This window comes from Cydia fagiglandana, chromosome 8 (genome assembly GCF_963556715.1).
Source record: "Cydia fagiglandana chromosome 8, ilCydFagi1.1, whole genome shotgun sequence".
Classification (NCBI taxonomy): Eukaryota; Metazoa; Arthropoda; class Insecta; order Lepidoptera; family Tortricidae; genus Cydia; species Cydia fagiglandana.
Window position 1 is genome coordinate 8,530,379 of NC_085939.1, and position 21,948 is coordinate 8,552,326.

Here is a 21,948-nt window from a genome sequence, read left to right on the forward strand (position 1 = left end):
GACTGTGATAATTTAGTTTTAATAGTTTTAATAACTACTCTATTCGTACGTAAATAAAATTTGCTATCTTTTATTTTGATATAGACGTATCTTTTTTTATGATAAAAAAATAACACATGAAAGGCATATATAACCTTTTAACATAATGCAAATCCAAGTCACATAATTAGTCGCGCCAGGGTCAAGAAACTAGTATAACAGTAACAAATAGTATAAATACCTGTAAACGGTCGCTACCAGGTCTAACAAACCCATACAAACTTTGCAGCTTTGATCGTCCGTCGCTTGCTTGTCGTGCGACGAAATTTCACTTTAAGGTACTTAAGACACGTAGTCGCGCGATACCTAACGAACAAGTTAAAGTTAATAATGACGGTCACTGGGTCCACCAGACCCAGTAACGACAACTGAAGTGTTAATACCAACAACAATATGTGTATTTTGACTGGAGTGAAACATTTTAATTACTACTGCTTTAACTTTTAATTTACATACAAGTATATTATAATCACGCCTATTTCCCGGAGGGGTGTACGCACAGCCAACCATACTTTTTGTGACACCTTATGGCTGTTCATAAAAGCGTTAAGTGCCCCATTTACGCAATTTCCAGCATTCACTCTCCTTTCAATGTCTTTATCATGCTTACCGTCCCTAGTGAACAAGGTTTCAAGATACACAAACTCTTTAACTTGTTCTACTTTTTCTTTACCAATCATAATTTCATAGTTTGTTTTGAGATATTTACATATATCTTTTTCACCAAATTGTTAGTCACCCAAATCCCACGCTGAAATAAAATGAAGAAATATTATCAAATAACCGTTTGCAACAACTTTATCATATCTAGTAAGGTCAGCGCGAAACAAAGCCAAAGCGAGATAACAGCTAGAGATATGTTCCGCTACCGTCCACGTCCTACAAGATTATCAAATAACCCACTGCGAGATATAAACGTGCTTTTGAAACAACAGAGCTGAATGCGACGCTCGACATATGCAATGTTTAATGAATTGAGAATTATTTACTCAACTATTAATTTGTTTTCTTTTTCGTCACTGTATTATGTTTAGTCAGTAATACTTAATACGCTGTAGCAAAATTTCTACATTATGGAAAGTTCAAAGGTACCTACTGTTGAATTGCATTTGACGCGATCTTCTTTCAAGCGCTATGCACTTTGAGAAAACTAGTTTTGTTAGAAAAATCCCAGTTAAAACTATATAGTTTCAACTACCTAGTGAAAACGAGTTTCCCTGAGGGGATACCTATGGAAAACGTGTTTCACCAGACACTATATATTTTTAAAGCATTCTTAATGATATATCAAGTATGAGGCGCCCGATGAATCCATCTAGTAGTTTCGGAGAAAATTAGCTGGGACCGACAGATAGACAGACATACAGACGTATAATTCTACGGGGACTACTATTTTATCTATTTGAGTCACACAACCCTTAAAAACTATTTGCACTCTCTAGGAGTAACGTTAAGACGAAACAGGAGCTGAGTTTTAAATATTTTAGGTAAATATACCCGTCTCGCTAACCAAATTTGGAAATCTAAATGATTATGAAATTATCTGTATCGGACCGTTTTGATTTTTTGCTACTTAATTGATATCAGTTTTGAATACTACGCCTCTCATTGCGGCATAGTCAATGAGGCCATTTTAGCCATTTTTGAAGGGCTCTAGCGCCTTAAAAAACAAAAATATCAAAAAAAGCAAAACGGTCCGACACATATTGACAATATTAATTTGTGTTGAAAAAATCATTCCTCTAGCAACAAAACCCACGGAGGAAACAGTCGAGTACGTTTGTATGGAGAAATGACCACTCCTGTTGGCTCTTAACTGATGCAAATAGTAGTGTGCCGCAGAAACAGACGTCACCAGACGAGCGCCGCTAAACACTTCCGCTATAAACAAGAGCCTTATCTACCACTGTAAATAGTTTTGTTAACGTCCACAGTCGAGCTTAGTTAACATCTAGATAAATTTCATTTGCCGCATTAGTGCAGAAATGGGCCTGTTGGGCAGTTGAGCTGAGTGTCAATAGTTAATTGTGTTTATTTATAATACTTAGTCGCTGTTACATTTCAATAAATTATGAGCAAAATTGACACAATGTCGTATAATTACCGTACTCTGTCCGTCAATCTGTCTGACTGTATTTTAGTGGGCTCCATCAAATGTCAAATGTCTAAAATGAATGTAGTTAAGAATTATATTGCTTGAAATTTAGTTTTTTCTTCGGAAGTAGAGTTATATATAATGATAAAAAAAACGCTGTATAGATCGTATTATCATGGAAACGTACGAACGTGACTTGCTATTTCAGTGAGTCTCGGTACAAAACGTACTGACGTTGACTGAAGTAGCATGACAAAAACGAACGTTTCTGAGAAAATACGATGGAAAATAAATATGCACTACATCTGTATATTTTTACTATTTTTTTTATGAAATAGGAGGCAAACGAGCAGACGGATCACCTGATGGTAAGCGATTACCGCCGCCCATGGACACCCGCAACACCAGAAGGGTTGCAAGCGCGTTGTTCGGCCTTCAAGATGGGAATACACTCTTTTCTTGAAGGTTTGAAGGTCGTATCGGTCCGGAAATATTGCAGGCGACAGTTCATTCCAGTTTGGCTGTGCAATTAACCAACCTTTAAACGTGACATATACGTCAAAAATTACAAGATGGTGCCCAAACCCATAGTTAAAAAAAAGGCTAATGATTGCATCCACATTAATTTAGCAATTCCCACATACTATAAACACGTGAAATTTATAATTCTATGTCTACTAAGCATGTCGAATGAGGGCCTGTCATAATTGGTTCAAAATCTATCTCCCGTGAACCCCTGAAAGATAAAACTTATTCCTTTAATATTTTTACGCTAATTCTAGGAAAGAGAGGGGCTAAAATATTACTATTGTAGAACAATGATAATGTCAAATAATATCTTTCGCCGTCTTTTACGAGAAACCCGTCAGTTCTGGTTTTATCACATCAATCACTGATTTTATTAATCGGTAAATTTACCGCAAAATGATTTATTAGATTTAACAAAAGGATAATTTTCCTGTCAACATAAGTCAACCTACATTTCTGCTTTCCTGCATTAAAAAAACATAGTTCCAATTCAATTCAACTTGTTTTAGCATGTGGAAGGTATAAGTACACGTATTACTTGTATTTATATTTTATCCTTAATTTTCCATTGTTTGAAAAATCATGTAAAAAATAGTTTTACAGCTATTTACTTGGCAGGGGATGCTCATCACGGCGAATTTTAGTTCTGGAGGTAAGATGGTAGGTACCTACCTATCTATTTAGGCCCTCCGTTTGCTTAATAAAAACGATAACGTCGGTATAGCTTACCGCTCGGTTGTACAATTAGTACTTATAGTTATTTTAGTTTATTTTATAGTTAAGTATTTTAATGGAGATGTGTTAAATTTGTATGTTAAAAAATAAAGTGTAATAAATAATCTAACAATGTGAAATAAATATACTTGCCGATACCGACATTCTAAAGAGAAAAACACATTCTCCCGGGAAGCCGGCCTTCCGGCGGGGTATATTATAGTATATTATATTCGTATTTCATGAGAATTGAACCAAAAGATTTCAAGGGACAAAGTTTTTCTTGTTACAAGTCCGACTTTAGCTAATCATCCCTTTCAGATATTGATAAAAAAGTTCTTCGTTATATGAATAACGGGATGTCCTCGGGTAAAGGTTTACATTTTCTAAAGATTTATGAAAGGGAGTCCCGATACGTGGCAGATAAATAATGTGCTAGTGTATCACGGAACAAATCATGAAACATAAAGAGCGCGAAACGAGGGTTTCGGGATTCATTACATACCTGCTAGACGCAGTTAAATAGGTATTTATTTAACTGCGTCTAGCAGGTACGTAAGTACCGGCGCGATTCGGGAAATGAATCTAGACACGCGGCAGCGTGTCAAGCCAAGTTCAAGCAAAGGAACTGGCTAGCCAGCGCCGAGTGTAATATTACACGAACCACTTGGTGCCACTTTTGACCCTTCTATAACTCAAAACATCTTTGACGTAAACACATAAAACTACGTGTGTTTAATTATATCCATTAGACATTCACTAGATATGAAATAGTAACGATATGTGACGTTCTACGGCAAAATGTACCTTATGGCTGCAATAATATTGGAGCGGCGTTAATAATAGCGTAAGCGCCAACCGCCATAGGGTACCTTTTGCCGTGGAAGGTCACATATCGTTATAATTTTATATCTAGTGAATGTTTAATTCATTTCCGGAATCGTGCTGTACGTAGTGTATAACCACTAATTTGCCAAAAAAACGTAGTAACGTTTGTTTACGTGGTGTATCTGTTTAGCTAGTGTTTTATGTAAGTATTTTTTTAATTTCCCGTAATTGCACACATGAATAGAAACACATTAAAATGCTGTAAAACCGTGATCAAAAGAGCTAAAAAATACTATAGAAAATTTAAAGGGGAATCTTCGTAGATTTCTGTATTTTAATGTATCAATATCATTTTTTTCGCGATTTCGGGGTTGGTCCCATAGTAAAAGTGGCTCATTATGACCTATATATTCACCCTGTAAATTATTGCAGCTAACTAAATTAACATCCTGTATATCAGCTACTATTTGGTATCAAGTATCTACATAATAGGAGAGGCACCTGCGTCTGTGTATGTAAATCATACAAGTAGAGTTGATATAAATATGTACTCACTTCCGTGCACGGCCGGAGCCCACGCGAAGAAAAGATTGATGATGCCTTGATGAAGCGAGAAATGTGTCAGAAATGTACGAGGGTAAGTATTCAATTTCAACACATGCATACAATGTAACGGGGTCAGAAAAAATCGGCATTTATACTAAGTCCGCGCATACTATTGTATTTATAGCCAAGTATCTGAAACGATCTCATTGGTTTTAAGTGTTCCATCAGTGACTGAAAAAATTAAATGTACTCGATAATCGTTACCGTACTCTGTAATCTGTGTAAAATGTGATTAACAGTCCGCCGGACGGTATCCTCCTGTCAGTAAGAACAAAATTTTGACAGTTCCGAACAACTGACAGGCCGATGCCAAGTATAACAAATAATGAATTTACAAGCTTTTATTTAGTTTCACTGACCGTTGTCTCTCTGTAATCAAATCTTGCAAGTTAAATTTGATCCACTTCCCGGTTTCCGATTGAGCTGAAATTTTGCATGAATGTATAAATCGGATGACAATGCAATATTATGGTACCATCGAGCTGATCTGATGATGGAGACAGGAGGTGGCCATAGGAACTCCGTGATGAAACAACGCAACCTAATTGTGTTAGGGGTTTTTAGAATTGTCTCGATGAGTATTTAGTTGTCTATCGTAAGAAAAGTGCAGTCAGCGATAAAAGCTTGTACCAAAAATGAAATTTTTGCCAAAAACCTATTATAGTTTTGTATCAAGTCTATTTTATAAGCTATAATAAAAGACAAATAAGAACCTGCGAGTGTTAATAGATTGCCAACAGCTTTAATGTGACATTAATTTATTCAAGTACAAGGCGTCTGGAGCCTTTAGGGACACAAAAGTTGACTGATGATGTCGAGAAATTAGGCACAATGTATGTATGTTGCCGGAATATTTCAAGAATATTCCCATCTCGGGAATATAGGAGAACTCAGAGAAGTATAGGCTTTCAGTGCAATATGAAAAGGTATTCCTGAAAGGACGGGGAAAAATGATTGGACTTTTTTTACAGCACGACAACTTCTTTAAAACCATCATAGAAGGCAAGATAGAAGGAAAGAGAGGCAGGGGCAGACCAAGACGTAGCTATGTAGACCAAATAAAATAAAAAGCTGGTGTCGTGTCGTATCATGAGGTCAAGGATATGGCTTGTGAGAGGGAGAAATGGAAAAAACTCCACCGACAACCTCTTGTCTACCTCTTAAATTGAGGAAGAGAGATTCCTAAAAGGACAGTGACTGCCTCGCAACTAAAGGAGATTGTACAACTCACACCCATTTCGAAGGCCTAAAAAATCTTAAATAACGTAAGTACATAGGTACATTTCTTTTGTGTGACATTTTATTTGCCAAAATCTGGCAATTAAATAGCATTTATATTTTAATTAGCTTACTAGAGTTTCATTATTCTTTAGGGTTCCGTACCCGAAGGGTAAAAACGGGACCCTATTACTAAGACACCTCTGTCCGTCTGTCTAAAAATTTCAACTGTCTAGCTATAGTTCATGAGATACAGCTTGGTGAAAGGCAGACGGACAGATAGACGTACGGACGGTTCTGTTTTTGACATTTGGCTACAGAACCCTAAGAATGCCTTTACTAAAAAAACTGGAAACGACCAACCTTGAATGAAAAATTTTATATTTAGAAAGCCGTTGTCATTGATTTTGAGTGTATAATTAAAATTGTATTTTTATCTCAGCGATTGGACTTCAAAGACTAATGATGGGTCATTATGAAGTTTCAAAATTGTTTCTGTAAAATGTACTTATTTATTTGAATTCACTGATTCACCGCAACAGTTTGGAACGAAAAGAGCGACTAGTAACGGTTTTGCAATAACAATGTTTCGCGGTCAAAACTTTATATTAAAATATTCGTCGAATTTTTCGGACCACCGCAAAAAGGAACGAACCGATTTCACAAACCACAACTTAACTTTTGTTATGAATTGGTAAGCGATGCAGAGTAACAAAGTTTGAGTTCCTTTCCTGGTCTAACCGCTGTTCCGGTTCTTTGATATTGACCGAATTAAATTGAGATTTTGTAATAGACGGAGAGATAGCCCCACAAAATGGTAAACTTTTTTTAACAAACAGCGACATCAGTTTAATTAGTCTACTATACTATTCCTACATAGATCCGGGCTTCGAACACCTGTTCATCATTTGGTGCCAGAGAATGCGGGCCGCACTTGGCCACACTGTGATGGCAACCGGCCGTAAAACTTCCGCCAACAACTCAAAAACTGCTTGTACATATATGAATGTACCATAAAAATTAAAAACTTTAAAAAGTCCTATGCAAGGGCGTCTCCCTTAAGCGACGTTGATGTAAAGAATGCCGGCAACGAGATACTTGCTACGGCGTTTCTCAAGAGCGACGCTAGAGAAAAAAAAACGTCCTTCGCGTTTAAAATCTAGTGACAAACTCAGACTTGCATCATGGAATCTCGGCACAATAACAAAGAGCAGCCAGGAGCGAAGCTAAATTCTACGAACAGAGAAATTAACGCCTGCTGCATTCAAGAGACCAAAATGGGACCAAAATCTCGAGACATAGGAAATGGCCACCTGCTTGTGTACCATGGAACTTATCTATACCCAAAGAAACGGCGTGGGTCAATTACAATTAATTGTAACGTAAACCATTAAACTTATTTTTTTTTTAATTTGCTCAGTGTACATTATACGTACATTTTAAAAACAATTTTCTTATAAAAACTACATAAATATTATACATAGGTATTGCTGAATACTAAAGACGGTAAAACATTATTTAATTAGTTGTTTGGACACTAAACGGAAGTACCATTACCATGTTGGTTGACGTACATAGTTACACGCAGCCAGCCCTTTTTAATTAACATTTTAGTTGTTAAATATATTGTGATTAATTATGTGCATAGTTTACAATTTCATGTAAGTTAAAAAAAAAACTTTTAACTCAAATGTATTATACAAAGTTACCAAGTATCATTTGTAGTTAATATCTCGGGACTCGTACAAAATTTTCATCAAATGCACTTGCACTAAAATTTACTGATGAAAGTATCAACGTATCAATATGAATGTCGCCATTTACTACACATAATATAATGATCATTAGTTAGCCATATATTTCCCAATGTTACATGCTCCAAGCTCTTCAGGAAATCTACGAAATATAAATGTCATTAAGCCCATGGACCCTTATCAGAAGACGCTTCCGGAAAGGCTTAGAACACAGTCTAATGACCCGATTTCAGCCTCGTAAAAGACAACTATGTATCTCTCCAGTGCTCTTGCCTATATCTAAATTACTTTGAATACCCATTTGGGATTTCACTGTCGGAATTACGTACGTAGGTTTGTTGGGGTAATTTGGTTAATATTGAATTAATGTAGGGGTTATTTATCTATTTATGATTGCCGTGGGAGTTGGGTAATTGGGTTGACTGAGTTTGTAGCAACATGACTTAAGAGTTGAGTAATCATACAAAATATTACCTAGTCTTAGTACTGCTGCTGTTTACGTTATTTATTATGATCATAGGTTTTGAGTCGACAAAAAAAAAGTTACGAAAATCACATAAATAATTATCGAAATGCGTCATTTAATTATTATTTCTTGTAATCAACTCCATATTAAATATAATTGATTACTAGGTTTTTCATTAAATAACTAGTGTTCTTAATAAGTTTTCGTTCGGTCGTCTGATTCATGGTATGGCGTAATTATATTAAATATGTTCAAACCCACAAATAAGGCGATTAAATTTATTTTCAGAAATGAATTTGCTTCACAATACAGAATGTTTAAATTAATAATTTAGTGGGATAAAATTAATCACCTGAATTGCATTGAAACGACTTTCAGTTTTCAACTGAAATCAATGCAGATTCCGCAGATGTAATCAACCAATTCACGTGACCTAAAAAAATCCAACTATACCATCAATTAATGAGGTAAATAATGAACTCAGTGTGCTGAGGTTGATTGAGTTGAGTACCAACTAATCAGTATGTGGAAAGTAAAAGTGTATTGAAGGTAATACAACCTAACAAGTATAAGTAGTTGGTTTAGTCGTAATTATAACTAGGTAATATCTAGATTTTGGGTCTTTGTCATCTTTAAACTTAGTTAAGGCTTAGTTAAGGTGTATATCTGGAGCATCGCTTTATATGCGTGTGAGACGTGGACGCTAACACAACGGGACAGAGAGCGATTGGAGGCCTTTGAAATGTGGTGTTGGCGGAGGATGCTAAGGATTAGCTGGACAGAAAGGAAGACGAACGAAGAGGTCCTGAGCATGGCAGGAGAGAAGAGATGCCTGTTAGACACAATAGCTAACAGAAGGGGCAAGATGGTTGGCCACTTGATACGGCACGACAGATTCTTTTTAAACATCCTGGAGGGCAAGATTGAGGGGAAAAGAGGCAGAGGAAGGCCCAGGCTCACACATCTCAGCCAAATAAAAGAAAAAGTTTCTGTCGTGTCGTACGAGGGAGTTAAAAGGCTGGCCCAGCAAAAAGAAGAGTGGCGATTACTCCACCGACAAGAGCATAGCTCTTAAATAATGATGATGATGTCATCTTTAAAGTTAAAACTAATAATAACGACATACGAGCATTTAGTATGTACTTGAATTTATATAATTATAGTAATCATAATTATTTTATTCGTAAAGCTAATTTACATGTCAGTCTGTAAACTTAGTCAGTAGTCCGTCAAGTCAGTCAATTTAGAAATTCACTGAAATTAAATAATACTTACATAGTAAGAATAATTCAATTAAATATCAGTTATAAATTTATAAAAAAAATACAAAATAATAATTAATAGAAAATAATCAAAGTAATTATTACAACCTAATAATTACTTCGCAATTTCCATCCAAAATATACAGGTCATATACTATTATTACCATTACCCGGAAACCCCTTCGGTTTCATTTAATTCACCCTTAGTAAAAGCCAAGAAAACAGAGATGCCGAACCTTCTCAAATTTCTAAGGGACAGCGAAAACGTAATGTGGCGTGGCATGACCCTATCACGGCCTATGGGCTATTTGTACACATGCTAGATTATTCATCAACATTAGACCCTGAGATTTTCCCTCGGAGTTGGCAAACGCCTGTAAATGTCAAGGACACAACGCATTTAAGGCTCGCTTTGTAAATTAACTACAAGAAACTGTTTGCCTTTGAAATTATACACCGAAAAAGGGCAAGTGGAAGTCAGAGAGAGGCGCCGAGTTAAACAATTGCTCGTGACATTTACTCGTAAAACTAAGCAACATGCACTTTAAATAGCAACGAAAAAATTATGAAGTTGATTGTCATAAATAGAATTTAGGACAAGTGTGTCGCTTACGGGCTGATTTAGACGGCGCGCGAACTCGCATGCGATTTTAGTTACATTGCCGACTGTGGATTACGTCCAATTCAACCGACCAATCAAAACCCGCAGTGGTATGAAACTCGGGCTTAATTCAAACTCGGGTAAATCCATTCGACCCTCTCAGCAAATATCTTCTGACAGATGGATCTACCCGAGTCTGAAGTTAAGCGACTCGAGTTGGACTGATGATCTACTTAAAGGTGGCATTCGGATGACAATAGTGATGATGTTAATAGTGATGGTACCTAAATTAAAATGGCCTGGTTTCGTTTCGTCCTGAAACATACATACTTTTATATGATCATTGAATTTCTTAGTCCTTTTAGTTACCTCCACATTTCCACTTAAAATATTACACAAAAATACTTGTCGCAAAAAATGTTGCTCAGTCGACCCTTCCAATTTCCGTACCTCATTAAATGCAACGCAGGTAACACCTCCACGCAATATGTAAATCTGGTCCCGAATCTTCAGCCTCACGAAATGTCAACCTTGCGCAATGAAAGAAAAAATGTATTTGTGATCTTTTTATTATTTTCGTAACGTTTTACTAACCGAGTACTTACCTACTTTTATGATAGGTAGTGATTATGTAAAACATTTTTTTTATCAGGGGAGGGCTGGGCAAGATGAAAAGAGTGGGAAAAAAAAAGAAAAGCACGCACCCATAGGCACTAATGTTTTTTTTTTGATTAAATTAGTTTGCAGTGAAATATTCAGAAATTAAATAAATTGTCAAAATACACTAATTTTGCTATCAAGTTGCGGGAAATATACCAAATGTAAGACTTAATTGTTATTTGTGCCCTTAATTGACGTATTTTAATACCTAGTGCTTACCTACTAGCTTTTTAAAGCTAAGTAGTGTTAAAGTACTAATAACTATAGTACGACGCTGAGTAAAATAATTGATTATTATTCTATTATGTTGTATTTATGTTAACCTGAAAAAGAACGGAACCCTTGACTTAATGGTAGACTGGTAGAGAATAAACTAAATAAATTAAAACTAAAACTAATAAAATAAATAAATAAAATATAGAGGTAGAGAATGCCTTAGGGCATTAAGTCCGCCATTTACAATACGTACAATTTTATATCTTGCAATAAAGTTTAAATAAATAAATAAACTCTTATGGGATTACTCTATCTATCTTACTAACTGTATCTCGCTATAATAAGTATGTCATACACGTAAATGTCAAAATTATCAGAATCGTCAAACTAAAAGGGACGTGACTGAACGGACCCCTAGAGAAAATGACGTCATTAAGAGAAAGCGGGGGATAAAAGTAATGAAGCTTTTTGTCCCCATTCATAGGTTTTTCGAGGGCTTGTAGTGTTCATTATTTTTGGATCGCATTTTTGTCCACTGATGAGGATTATAATTGAGATTTTCCTAGCTGGAGGTGTTTTATTGTGGATCTTTAATGGAAAATGCCTATTTACAAGAGCGATTCACCGAAGAAGCTCGTTGTGCAGAAATACGAGTAGTTATTGTTAATGTGTTTACTTTAAAAAGCATTCACTGTTCAGTCCACTAGCTTATTTGCAAAACAATGGACTTTGTAAATATATTTAATTATTTATATAACAAATATAAAAAGTAAGTGTACTTCTAAGTAGAATGAATACAAAACTAAAATAAACTACAACTAAAAACTAAAGCTAAAAAATTAAAAATACGTAGGTCACTCGATAAGTTTTGAGATAAGATATTCGATCCATTTTCGGTAAGATTCGAAAATGGAACGCACCTGAATTATATGTTTTTAAAAAGCAAATTTATTTAAAAATAAAACACAAGTTGCCGATTCGCTCCAATTTAAAAAATGAATATGTTACAGTATTTGAAAAAATGTAATATAAATAGTGCTAATATCTTGAATAGTTTTTCTGTATCTCAAAACTTATCGAGTGACCTACGTACCTATCAAAATTTTGCGTCCTTGGTAAGGTGCCCATCACGCAGGCAGCGTTCTCGCGCTGGATTGCTTTGAAACAATGGACCATATAAGATGACATAGTTACATAGTCGACCTCAAATTTTACAATAAATTCTGTGACGAGTAAGGTACGGATGAAAATCCTTTGAATTTGTACAATATACTTTCAATATAACACTCCCGACAAACTTCGATACAATGTTAATTTCAGTTAATTAATTTAATTTAATTTAGTGTTATATAAAAAAAACACATAAATGAAAAGTAACTAAAATTTCGCATAACTGTATAAGATTTTCTTGTAGGTGGGTGCGCTTTTATCATGGTTTAAATTTAGAAGACTAGTACTTTAAAACTAGATTGTTTACAACACATCTGATACATACAATTTGCCTCGTCATTTCTATGCTTATACGTTATTATAATGATAGCCTTGGGTTTCATTAAGAAGTAAAAAAATCACAGTTGTTTAATCAGTAAATGTGGAAAGAAAAGTACACGATACACTGGTACCTATCTCTATTTATTGAGTACCTAAATCAAGCCAAAGATTATTAAAGTCACAGCCTGACTGTATTGAAACCAAATTGAAACACATGTCGGATGTCTACTTAAAATACTACACTGGTATTATAATATAAATAGTGCTTCCACATTCTACAAGGAGGTTTGCATACTTTACAAAGTGAAGGAATTTTCAATAATGTAAGTTCTCTACGATTCCTAAGGAATAATTTAACTTCGTGAATATCTATTAACTCTCTAACTACTTATGTTCCATCAAGTCCATCAACTATGTGTCGTATGTCCTGCTTTTATTGATAATTCTTGCTTGTGACTTTTGAGCAGTTAATTTTAACCATGATTAAATCCAACATCATCATACCTACCGGGTGTGGCCTGTAACACGAGCAAATAATTAAAACATAGATCGTACTCCTCAAACGGTGACACTTTTGTTCAACAACTTTTAAAAATTATGAAGTACCTATTTAGACGCCCTATTTTTCATACAAAATTAATATTATCTTCAATGGACGCCATCGCCACGCCATTTCATTGTGATTGACGTTGCTTGTCAAGCCTTAAACATAACCAAATTCGCAACACATTGCGTCTTTGAATAACCTTTAAAGTGTATTAAAAGTCAAACTACAAGTTAAAGTCGCTTAACAAATGTTGATCAGTAAGAGGAGTACAGCCTACAGTTAAATTGTTTGCTCATATTACAGGCCACACCCGGTATTTTCAATATTTTTTCCGGCATGAGAATTAAAAAAAAAATCATTTCACGTCTATTACTGAAGCACATCACTGGTATAATAATTAGAAACAGACGGACGGAGTCGCACCATAAAGGTTCTTTTTGTACCTTTTTGGTACAGAACCCTAGAAATATTGATCGTAATAAGCGACTGGAATACTTAAACCTAACCGAGATAAATTATTTATTTGAGAGACAGACTGAGGTCACAATAATACTTAAGTACCTACCTACCTAATATTAAGTAGGTACAGTCGCCATCAGATATATCGGAGCGGCAAAGGCGCTCACAAATATCTGAACACGCATCTATTGTCAGGGCGTTAGAGTGCGTGTTCAGATATTGTGAATACCTTGGCCGCTCCGATATATCTGATGGCGATTGTATTATAGGTCTGGTTGTTCCCAGTGTATATGTCGGCGGCCGATCGTAAGAACAGGCAGATCGATAAATGTTCCTGTGTAATATTTTGACGATAGTCTCATTAAACCAATATATAGGTAGGATAAGTTCGTTAGGTTGCTTCAGATGCCTGAAGGGCAAACTGCCCAGAAATAGGAGCCCCACGTAGCGGGGCTCCGTCGACTCAGGGAACGAGTCAAAGATTTTCACGTTTTACGATATACCTAGGAATTTCACGATATGCCTGTGCCCTGTTTATCAAAAGCTTGTAACTTGTAATACAAGGTACACAGTACCGACATGTAACACACGTGCCGTATAAGATTTTCAGTACCCTAGATATTTAATATGCCCGGTAAACATTTTTATGGCGGTTATAGGCAAACTTTCCAAAGTACGGGTAAACACGGCCCGACGAGTCAATAAATCATTGTTCAAAGGCCTAGGGACGACATAAGCGCGGCTAAGTAATGTTGCCAGGATATAACCAAGTTTAACAAAAGGGGACGGGCAAATTTACACACTGCGATAAGGCGAAAAGTTTGTGACGACATTTTAACGTAAACATTTTCGCGGCTTGTTTATTCACATTATAAAATGCTTTTAAAAAAGGTATTTTATGCGGATGAACAAATCTGAGTTTAGTCAGGCCCAATGGTTTTATGCTTGGGTATCGTTAAGGTGTCATTCCATTTCTGATTATACTTACGAAACTACCTCAAGTTGAGACTAAAGGGCCCCACAGATTACCAGTTCGCCAGACTATATCAGCCTATTAGTTGTTCTAAACTGACACCTTTTGCGATTAACTGACAGGCTAATATCGTCCGGCGAGGCGAACTGGTAATGTGGGCCCCTTTAATTAGTGTAAGTAGAGTTTATTTTTCATAGGTACTAATATATAATGTTTCCTAAATCGAGAGTTCTCAACGGTTAACGACCCTAGAGTGTCTAATCAATTATTGTACCTTATATTAGGAGACTAGTGGATCACAGGTATCACACAAATAAAACATCTTTCTTAATCTACCTCTAACATTACTCTTTAACTACAAGCGTATAAAAGATTACCCACACTAATAAACTATTACGTTATCCAAACCTCCGTTGTCAGTGCAGCAAACAGCTATTCCCATTCAAGAGTGGGGTCGTTAAGTATTAGAATAACGGGCATCTGGCGGTTTTATCATCGCCTGCAGCTGCAGCGGCCACAACTTAGATAGCCACAGCGCTATTTACTTAATCTCGCCAACAACGCTGCTCTTTACAAGCTATGCGTTGTTATTGGAGCCCACAACTTCATTTACTTGTATAAGGCAATACGTTTTCGAGCCAGAGCTAAACCTCAACGGCTTCTCGCGTAGTAGCCATATAATTCTGTAAATAAATATTATGGTTTGGCAGACACTGCATTTTATTGAGCTTATTGATCCTTACTGTGGGACCACTTCGATTTGTGTAAGACCGTTCCATAATAGGTTCCTTACGTTCCTTAAGAAGACTGTAGACAGGTCCTCGTACGGGTATTATTGTCCTTAAAGAATGCTAATCTTCGAGCAGCACTATTGAACTTAATAATAATAATTGTGGGCATTTCAGATTTAACAATTTGTTAAGGATTTGTTTTTGTTATGATACGACATTACCACGGCCCGCAGTGCATCTCAATTGCTAATTGAAAGTCAGCCTCCGTTCTATTCTAAATACAACAAGCCGTGTACCTATCTCTGGAACTCGAAACGTTCGCTCGCAAAACTCCCTTCGGTCGTGTTTTAAAATTCGCTACTCATTGCGAATTTCGCACTTGTATCGTAAATAACTATTATAATACCTTTAAATACTCAGTGTTAGCCTCTCACATGCCATGCTTTTGATTGCTCTAGCTGCCAGCTGTCACACTTATTTTATCATAATATGTAATAGAAGTCACCGAAATATGACAATCATGTGAGTGGATAATCTAGAAATTAGGATTACTTACCTGAAACAATGTTGTCCTACATATCCATTATAAGAATTTGTACAGGATTAACCAACAGTTTTTTTAAATAAATAAATATTATAGGACATGTTACACAAATTGTCAATGTTTACACAAATTGACTAAGCCCCACGGTAAGCTCAAGAAGGCTTACGTTGTGGGTACTCAGACAACGATATATATGATATATAAATATAAATACTTAAATACATAGAAAACAACTCACCAAAAATGAGATGGCGAAACGACCTGGACTCATTTTGTGGCGACGACGGGCGGGGAGCATGCACAAAGCCGTGACGAGTGGCGAAAGACAGGGGAGGCCTTTGCCCAGCAGTGGGACACAATATAGGCTATTAAAAAAAAATACATAGAAAACAACCATGACTCAGGAACAAATATCTGTATCACCATACAAATAAATGCCCTTACCAGGATTCGAACCCGGGACCATCGGCTTCATAGGCAGGGTCACTATTTACCCACTAGGCCAGACCGGTCGTCAAAGTTTACGTAGTCAAATATTTTTAGTAAACTATTTTCCCTGCGAAAGTGATCTAGCTGTTATTATAGTTTGTTCACTTCGTACAGAGCTCCCTTTTAAATATTCACTTTGCATACTTAGTACTAAGGTGCTCCGCCTTAAACTTCCAAGGTGTTTGGTGCTAGTTAGGACCGAGCGCAAGTTTTCTGCTAAGCGTACCTACGTAAGTTTCAGTTGAATTTATTTTGTTCATGAATTTAACACATAAAATATTGAAAGAAATACACGAATTAAAAGTGAAGATTTCGTTAATAAGCACATACCATAAAATCATCACATCATTGCGGCACAGCTAGAGAGGTCAAAGGTGATTCGAATGTCGACTACAACATCGTTGCAATTGTCTATTTCCTACTTTCGCTAACCGAATGTAACATTTACGCAGGGCATTATAATTATTTCTGAATTCTTTGTCTAAGTTACGAAAAGAAATATTTTGTTATTTTGGCGACTATTTTTACATTTTCTTTGTTTATTCTAGTCTAGTTGTCATATTAGTGGCTTTATTGAGAGTCTGTGCGGAAAAAGAAGAGTCGTAGAATGTATTTGGTCCCATACATTTAATGTGTCATTTAGTGTGTTATTGTTTGTGGTTGTAACTAGTTGCAGGCAACATTTATACAGATTTATTGACTGCGTTGACTTTTATATTGGTTAGGAATTATTTACGTCGTCGTTAAATTACTATTGAGAAATGCCCCAAGTGTACCGTCTACCGGTTTTAAGACTAAATCAGTAGGCCCTAAAAACCATATCAATTTGTCTCCGCCTAGACCATTCTCACTAACTGCCCATACTAACTTAACCAGCGAAATGCACAAGGCGTCTTCTTGAAACTTAATTACTTACAAAGATGGTTAAAAATCCATTAACCAGGAATAGTTCTCGTACCGAATTTTTTAATAAGAAAGTTGAGCGCAGAAAGTTTGTCTGCAGCGCCGCCGCAAAGCGGTCTCATTTAGTTCTTAGAAGCATGTGTATTAAAATAGTAGGTACTTATTACGTCCCTATATTAACTGCGTAAAGTAGGTAATGATCAAATGTAATTAACACTCTGGCTCGAATACCAGACTTTAATAATTATAGAGATATCCTTCAAGTAAGGAAGTGATGAAAAGATTTAATGGGTTATAAATAGAAAGCTTTCTGTAACTTAGTAGAGCGACTGGTATACTTATTTAAATAAAAGTAAACAAACAATTTGTATATATACGGGTACATAAATTATTTTGGTTAACCGACCAATTAGAAAACCGCCTGGATCAATCACTGAACGACCTGACTTTAACCTACATTATTTGATCGTGTAATGTTTTCACCTACCCTTAACCTTAACGAGCCATTCGAGGGTAGATTTTGTTTACTTTTATTTAAATATCTAAAGAGTATAGAACCCGTTCACGGGTACAAATAGATACCCCGGCAACCTTCAAATCAAGAGTGAACAGGCACCTTCTGGGCGAGCTCGCTCCATCGTAGGCCACGTCTACGCCTCGGCTAGTCTGTGGCCATGAGTAAGCCCATGAATTCATAATAAATAAAAAAAATAAAAAAAATATACCCGTGAGTCAGTCCCAACTGTAGAATACTTTTGTCGCATAGTCTGATACATCAATTTTGATGCTGACCGTACCTAACGAATAAAGTTGTCACTTGCATAAACGGAAATAAATATGACGAATCCCGGCAAACAATTCGCAGATAAACTTTGCAAAAAGTCAGGCGGAATCACAGTAGGGTCGTGCAAATTTGGCTTCGGAGTAAATGGGAGTGAGTCAGCGTTTCCTGCGGTCAAGAATAGTTGGTAAATCTGACCTAAGCAATCTACCTACCCTATTTCCCTGAATATATTTAAAAGTAGTTATGCAAAAAAAAATAGGCAAGCCAATAAAAAATATCAGTCTAAACATTTTACAGTTTGTTAATACAACTGAAGATTTAGTAACGGTTAAGTATTAGTTATCTACTATTTCTTTCCATGAAGGCCAAACATGACTCGGGAACAAATGCCTGTGCTCATCACACAAATAAATTGGCACCTGAGCGCGTGCTAGTCCAATGCTCAAAAAACCAGTGTAAGTGCGCTCTCCGATTTCGCGTCGTCTATTCCAAACACTAAGAGTGAAGTTTTATACCTAACGATTTTTAGAAAATAAATCAAAGCTGCTTAGAGAATATCAAAATGGCCTCCCTTACTGTTTAAGTATAAAGTCAACATTTATTTTTGGTAAAAAAATCAATATTTATTTATTGTAAAAAATATATTGACTTTTTTAAAGGAAAAACCAAAACGGCACATCGAATTAAAAAAGAAGCACGATAATTTTAAAGAAAAACCTAGATAAGATTTAACCTACTAAAAATCGATTGAATATAGGTACCTACATAAAGTGTCATTCTATGGAACTTGCTAACTATGTAAACAAAAGTCACTAGTAAATTCATCATTCAGAGACAATTTCAATATGGTGGTTTATTTACATAATTAGCAAGTTCCATAGAATGACACTTTACATACATAGGTACCGATATATCTCTTAGTATGCTACTAAATAGAGAGACGCCGCGCGGAATGACGCCGCCGCGGGAATGCATAATAAATCTTCCCCTTGTTTTTCCGCCTTTCGACCAGACGGTATTTACTCCAGATAGTTTATGCTCGGCGTACTTTGAGTCTCTTTGCTGATTGAGTTGCGAGTTCTTGAGTACTACTGACGTAACAATATCAAATGCGGATAAGAGCAACAACATCGGCTTTAGACTTTCTTTTTTGTTTGTTAATAAAACAAAATAGATACAATACGTGAAATACTATAACTCACTTTTAACTTAACATATAAAAACTTAAGAATGCGCGTTTGCCCAGAGATAAGACCTAGCTAGATTGATTTATCGCCCCCGAAAAGCCCCATACAGCAATTTCATTGGATTCGTAATATAAATAAATATACAAGAATTGCTCGTTTAAAGTTATAAGATAAAGTGGTGGTACTGGTGCTCGACGCGGTCCTAGTACAATATGTCATCTTGAAACTTAAGTCATTGTCAATAGAGGTGACAGCAGGGTGTCATCTATTTGCATTAGCATGTCGAGTGTCGACCACCACCTTATGGTACCTTGAAGATGACGGCAGAAAATTTGCATACATCGAACATGATTGTATAGATAAGTACATACACAGTGCATGCTAAACTTGAGAGCTCCTGTGGAACATATGGCTTTTAACCTCCGTTGTGACCTGACATAGACCGACAGACTGATTGGCTGACTGACATACACATTTGAGACGACCGACATTTAAATTCAAAATTCGACATGACTAAGTATCATAAGACAAAAATCATACCACTTCACGACATACCGCCGAACGACCTAGACACACCGTTCAAATGTATGTTTAAGTAAATATCTCGACACGCATGTAATTAAAATCATACAGGGATATTCACTTAAACTACTTAGAGTGATCATTGCATATATCGGTTTCATTATATACTTAAGACATTCACTGCCACACTGAGAGAAAAATCATTAGTAAACTAAACCAGGAATTAAAAAGTAATAATTATAGACGTTTCACTATTTCTGTAAAGTTTATTTATTTCTACAAACAGCTCAGTAATCCTAAATCTAATGTCAACAAACAGATAATAGAAATAGCAAGAACTAATAGAAATTGCAAAAGTCAATTTGTTCCTATTAGTTGACTCTCCTTGTCCCCGGATTAAGATTTTTGTAATTCTAAGTGTTTTTTTTTATCCTTTTCTCTCAGTGCAGCGACCCGCTAGGTGGGTTGTCTATTCGTAAGCGCTTTTCCCATGTTATCGACTAAGCTGCCGCCTGTCCATTCGTTTACGGCATAGTTCACTGACCATACTAAAATGTATGTATACAGATTCAGAATGGTTTAATAATTTTTTTGATAAAATAAAATCAGATACCTTCATTACCTTCTTATAGTCCGACCGCTTAAGTAAGGTGCGCCGTAAGGGGCGCCGTACGCCTGCCGCCCGCACCTTCCCCGCCACCCTTAGTCGTCATACCCCGTCGCCCCCGTACCGCGCAGGCGAGGACTCATTTAAGCGGTCGGTCTATACCTACCACCATATACAAAAAACCCTAATGAGGCCTTTACCAGCAAACACACTTTTAAGTATACGCAAAAATACGAACAACAAAAACGAACCAAGTCTAAAAAACACAGTGGAAAAGCAAGCGCCAAACAAACATCGCAGCGTTCGCAGCATTTAAAATTGTAAAAACACATTCGACTTCCCGGCTATGTAGATAAACACCAACATAAAGTTCGCTTTAGTATCGTTCCCGTACCCTTTACCTTGTTACCGAGTTACAAACTGTTAAAACGGTCTTTAAATGTCGCTAAACGACATCACCGGTTATGTTGCACGCCTTTATACCGCTTTAACGTATGTGGCTTTACTTATTTATGCGGAGTGTTAGGTATTAGACATGCAAATTACGACTTGAGGTACTTATATATAAGGATTCGTGGTCAAGTTATACTTGCTCTGCATTTTGGCTACACTTTAGACTGTAAATTTAACTGCATCTCTGGCTTGCAGATACTAGTAGGTACGTTCTTATACTTACTGTGCAATAAATATTTATCACTTTGTATACAAGCATGTTTAGGTAGGTTGTGTAGTTTAAATAGTGGTTGCTTCTACGACCCCATGACCGGCTAGAGTTGCGTTCTCGCGCCCGAGTCCATACTTGAAGTCGCGCTAGATGTATGGGGGCGCGAGAACGCAACTACGGACACAGACATAAATTATAAATGCACACACTCCACCTTCATTATACTTACACGCTTATTAAGTACTTGTTATATTATGTACTTAGCTAAGATAAACTAACGAATTGCCTATATGGATTCTCAAATATCTGTTTTTAATTTCAGATTAGTTAAACATGAAAATGTGATACCACCTAGATACTTCAATGTGATTTGCGCGCAACATTCCAATAACAACTGCATTGCAGTGAAACGTTGCAACAGACCACATGGCCGTTGCCTCGAGGCGAATGCATGCCTGTGCTCGATACGATATATTATAGGGATATACCTATAGGCAAGGCGCCTAAGTATTGACCGGATGGTAAAAATAGTTGTCTACTTTGACTTTTCCAACTTGTTGAAAATATAGCCCACTTTGGATTTTCTAGTTCCCGCTTAACTTACGACCTCAGTTATGCTTTAAATAGCTTAACATCAAGGCCCTCGTTAACTGTGAGTAGCAAAACATGATACATTTTTGGTCCTTTGATGACCAATACATAACTACTGATTATCTAGTTAATGTTTGCCTCATTGAGTTTGCTCACATTCCTATACTACATAGGAATGTGAGAAACAGGTAGGTACAGCTAGGTAGGTACTATCATCATCATCATCATATTATCTGCCAGTGGACGTCCACTGCTGGCTATAGACCTCCCCCAAAGAGTGCCATAATGACCGGTCTTCAGCATATTCGTCTTCGGCATCCAGCGGACTCCTGCGACCTTTACCAGGTCATCAGTCCACCTTTGTGAGGGGTCTACCTACGCTGCGCCTTCCGGTACGTGGTCGCCACTCGAGAACCTTTCCGCCCCAATGGCCATCGGTTCTACAGGCAATGTGCCCTGCCCACTGTCA

At 36.5% G+C, this 21,948-nt stretch overlaps 1 long non-coding RNA gene across 1 annotated transcript in view; it reads right to left on the minus strand.

The window, feature by feature from the left end:
• LOC134666626 (uncharacterized) overlaps nucleotides 1-21,948 on the minus strand; it is a 298,176-nt gene that overhangs the window by 269,924 nt on the left and 6,304 nt on the right. The window contains exon 2 of the long non-coding RNA XR_010098535.1: nucleotides 5,170-5,380. This is a non-coding gene — a long non-coding RNA (uncharacterized LOC134666626). The remainder of the gene's footprint in view (nucleotides 1-5,169; nucleotides 5,381-21,948) is intronic.